Consider the following 4,428-nt stretch of genomic DNA (forward strand, 5'->3'; position numbering starts at 1 on the left):
AGCCACACTGGCGGTACATGCATGAAGCGAAGATGTGCACGCACACCACACACACACTCATTCCCTCGCACGCACACGTGGGTACACGGGCGGACGCATTTTTGTATGAAGATCCACCCCATGTGATAATTTGACGTGTGTAAAGTCCTTCACTTCATTGATGGTCAATTAATATAGAGCATGCAAATTCAGTGGACGTGAGGGCGGAAGAAAGACATTACTACTCCACTGCGCGCATGCGGGTAGTTAAATCATGGGTTGCTAGTACTTCCATTGGTCTCCTTCATATTTTGTGACAATTTTTGACCATATTTGTAAGTAACATAATATTTATTCATGTCATAAAAAGTGGCACAAAAAAGGGGCCAATAAACCAGGACGCAAGCAGCATGATCAATTTTTGCTAGGGCTACTGTGGTGGCCTTTGTATTTATATATGGGCGGAGTGGAGTTGTACTATCTTTATCTTGGTCTCGTAGGGCTCTCCCAGCGCCTAAGCTCACCTCCCCGCCTCGCCCACCGGATCCTGCCATGGAGGATCCCACGATCGATTATCCCTTAGATCCTAGGATCCCGCAGGCTGCCCTCTCGCTGTGGCCCGCAACACTGCCGCCTTTGAGCAAAACCCACATGTGTTTTAGAGGGGATCCGTTGCTCTGGAATCACAGACAGGTGGCACCGAAGGACATGCCAGGGCTGCATTTCAGGTGGTGAGCATCAAGGGAAAATCGGATCGAGGAAGTTTCACATCGGTTGGAGAGAAGTTCCAAGGAGCTGCGACTGGCGCAACACAAGGCCGAGGCGCAAGTCGATCTCAAAGGAGAGATGCTGACGGGTGTCAGCATCTGGCAGTGTCGCGTTGATTTTGAGCTAGGGCTAATGGCAGAGATCATATTCACGGAGTCGAATGTGGAGGAAAGAACGCGCATGTCTGCGCAATGGCATGAGCAGCCAGTGCAACTGTTCAAATGGGCGGTAGGAGAAGCCAAATTCCGGGACCAGTTCGGCTGCGCCGCTGGGCATGCATCGTAGGCGAGGTGAGCTGCCCTCCTTCCCTGCCAGCGATGCAGTGAACTTGCAACGCAATGTCGGTTTGCAACCTTGACAATCACTCCATCTATATGTATTGTATTCCTGTGAAAATACTTGGTCATTTGGAAAAAGATGGTAATTGATTTATCACTAATTTTAGAATTCTTGGTAGTGACAATCAACCGAAGCCACAACCAGAAGTCTCCATCACGTAATACTTTACGGTCGGTCGCACCAACAAACGGTCGGTCGGACCCGCATCTCACCGAAGGGACACGCATCGGCTTGGTATGACATGTACGATCAGTTACATCACTGACTTGTGCGACCACATTTTAGCAGTGTGGTACTCCCTCTATCTCAGATTACAAGTCCTGCACGTGTACCTAGGTCGTTAATTTTACCAACTTAATAAGAGGCATAGATTACGGAAAATATATCATTACAAACTTCAAATATTCTATTTTTTAATGATATATTTTTTATGTTAAACAATTTATTTTATATAAGTTACATTGATAACCAAGATACATGTGCAAGCCTTGTAAACTAAAATGGAGGGAGTACTTAAATTTATGTTCCACTAAACTCATCGGGAACAGTTTCGGGCCTCGAAACTAAAAACCATCAATTAATATTTACCTTATTCCCATCACATTCGAAAGTACTAGTGCTAAAATTAAGTGCAAGCCTGCGCACACCTACTAGTACGTACCGAACCTGAACATGTTCCCACTATGCAGGTTTTAGTACTAGTGCTAGTACTTAGGTTATAAAAAGGGGAACTAGCTAACCGAAAATTACTGTACCTTCCTACTCATAAATCCTTCTTCGTCTGTCCTTGCCATGGCCGGTGTGAAGAGCTCAAGGCCGAGAACTACTCGTAACAAGGGAGCGGCAACCAAGGCTGCGAAAAAAGAGGGGTCGCCGCCACGCAGAGACCTCGAAAAATCTCTCACGGGAGGCGATGGCTCCCAGGAGCGCCCTAGCCGCCGAGGCGAACATGCCGAGCTGGCGGCGCTGGAGTCGTTATCCCTCGACGGCATGCCCGATCATCTCAATAAGCACCTCAATAAGCAGAAGGAGTTCATCCATGACTTGGTGGAGCTGCTGAAGGAGATCCTCGATGACATGCCCGCTGAGCTCAATGAGTAGGGGGTGTTGACCGCCGGCTTGGTTATGCTACTGAAGAAGAGCATTGCCTCAGAGAAGAAGGCGACCGGCGAAATCCTGCAACTTCAGGAGGACAAGGCGAAGCTCTACCACGAGCTCGGCCTGCTGAAGGAGAAGAACGCCGGCTAGAAGAAGCCGCATGAGAATAGTAGTTCCTTGATGAAGATGCTGCATGCCCTCATCATGGAACAGAAGGAGGAGTTGGCGAAGCTCTGCATCGAGCACTCGACTGCTGTCAAGGTACATAATGCGACCGTGGAACAGATGATGAAGGCTCGCATCGAGAATTCCCGCGTCATGGACAGATGAAGAAGATGGTGGCGAGACGCGCAAGGATATGGAGGTCGTGGAGGCGATGAAGAAGCAGTTACGACTCTGCGGCCGGCAACCCTTCATGTAGTGAGAGCAGCGCCCAACACTTGTGTGTGCGTCTTCCTTCTTTTTTTGGGGTGATAATCTTCCTTCTTGTTTTGCTCATGTGTTTCTTCTTTTGCTCCTGCATTTCTGCTTTTGCTTCGGGGGTTTCGCCGCACGTGTCATGTTCTCTACGAGGCATGGATAACAATGCTAACAATGAGATGACCAGCAAATTAGATCATTTTTATCTCCATATGGCACTGGGCTGCCGTGTTTCGTGCTCCCCCATTGTAGTACTACTCTAGTGGAAAACTTCAGTATACCGCACAGTTCTTTGTTCCTCCTCAGGTCGCTGGCACATTTATATGAGCAGTCAAATCACAAGCCCTGCCTTCCAGCAGTAATGAGCCATCAAATCACAAAGGCCCTCGCCTGTCGTGAATCCGACCAAGCTAGACTTGCCTGCCCTCTAGCCTTTTAAAAATGTATAATTTTGTAAAGTGGTAGTATCGATGGATTGCACCATGGAGCAAAACTAACAAGATGAAATTAAAGAAAAAATGTGGTACATATAGAGAGCGCTCATCGCCAAATTATGCATATAGTACTATTAAAAAAGCTAGTACGTGCTTAAATGGGGTGCTAAATTCTATTAAAGAAATTAGCATAACTATTTAATTCTTGGGTTCTTATTATTTATGCCACTAGTTGTGTATCACAGTCGAGTGCCATCGCAGTCGAAGTGTTGTGGTTTTTACCTAAACAAAGGCAGATTCTAGGCCCAGGCAGATTCCAGACACGTGAGTTTTCTAGGCACCACTCAACGTTTATGATCCCTGGGACATCACAAACAGTTCATGATTATAAACCATATACGATAGGTAGACATTCACACACATTTAGTTTTCCCGCACCGTATGTGATAGTGTCTGACATCACACACGGTTTGCAAACAACAGATGTGTGTATTGTTACACATGCTTCCACTTCGTGAACCATGTCGGATTATGATGTATATCGCACACGCTGTGCTTTATTAACCCTGTGCGCCGTAATGACCTGCACACCATAATTTCACCCTAATTCAATTGCTGCTATTTAAACTTATACCTAATTTAAACTTGAAAGTAAGATATAGATTTATTCATATCCATCAGGTTCAGACAACCAATGCATTATTCAATTCACAGGTACATATGTTTAAGAATTACATAAGCACCAAATAAAGAATGATCAACCAGGGTTCTATACTTCACTACTGGAATCAGGGATTTTGCCGTCTGCCAGATCTTTACCGTCTGCTTGCGGACGACAAAGAACGTCTTTGCCATCAGCTACCAAACAATAGACGGCAAAGAACTGGCAGACGGCAAAGAAGGTCTTTGCCATCTGTCATTTCTTTGCCGTCCGCCAGCACATGGCAAAGAATCTTTGCCATCTGTCAGCGGACGGCAAAGAGGTGCCACTGGATGCCTGTATACTACAACGGTCCACCCCACTCTTTGACGTCTACTCACGGAGGCAAAGATTCTTTGCCATGTGCTGGCGGACGGCAAAGAGGGGGCTATCTTTTTTTTTGCCGTAAAAAAACCCGTTGCCCCACCTCCTCTATCTCTATCCCCTCTCTCTCCGCCCCTATCTCTCTGCCCCACCCCTCTCTCTCTCTCTCTCTCTCTCTCTCCCGCTCGTCTCTCCCTCTCCCTCCCGCGAGAAGCTACACCGGCCGATTTTGGCGGGATTCGACGATGCCCGCCCCACAGCCAAGAGCCTCCCGACCCCGCCTTCCTCGACCCCGCGCCACTGCACCCCCTCGCGTCCTCCCGCCGGTGCGTGCTGCCACCTCACCGGACCCCAGGAGCCCCGTCG

The sequence above is a fragment of the Triticum aestivum genome, chromosome 2B (assembly GCF_018294505.1).
Source record: "Triticum aestivum cultivar Chinese Spring chromosome 2B, IWGSC CS RefSeq v2.1, whole genome shotgun sequence".
Classification (NCBI taxonomy): Eukaryota; Viridiplantae; Streptophyta; class Magnoliopsida; order Poales; family Poaceae; genus Triticum; species Triticum aestivum.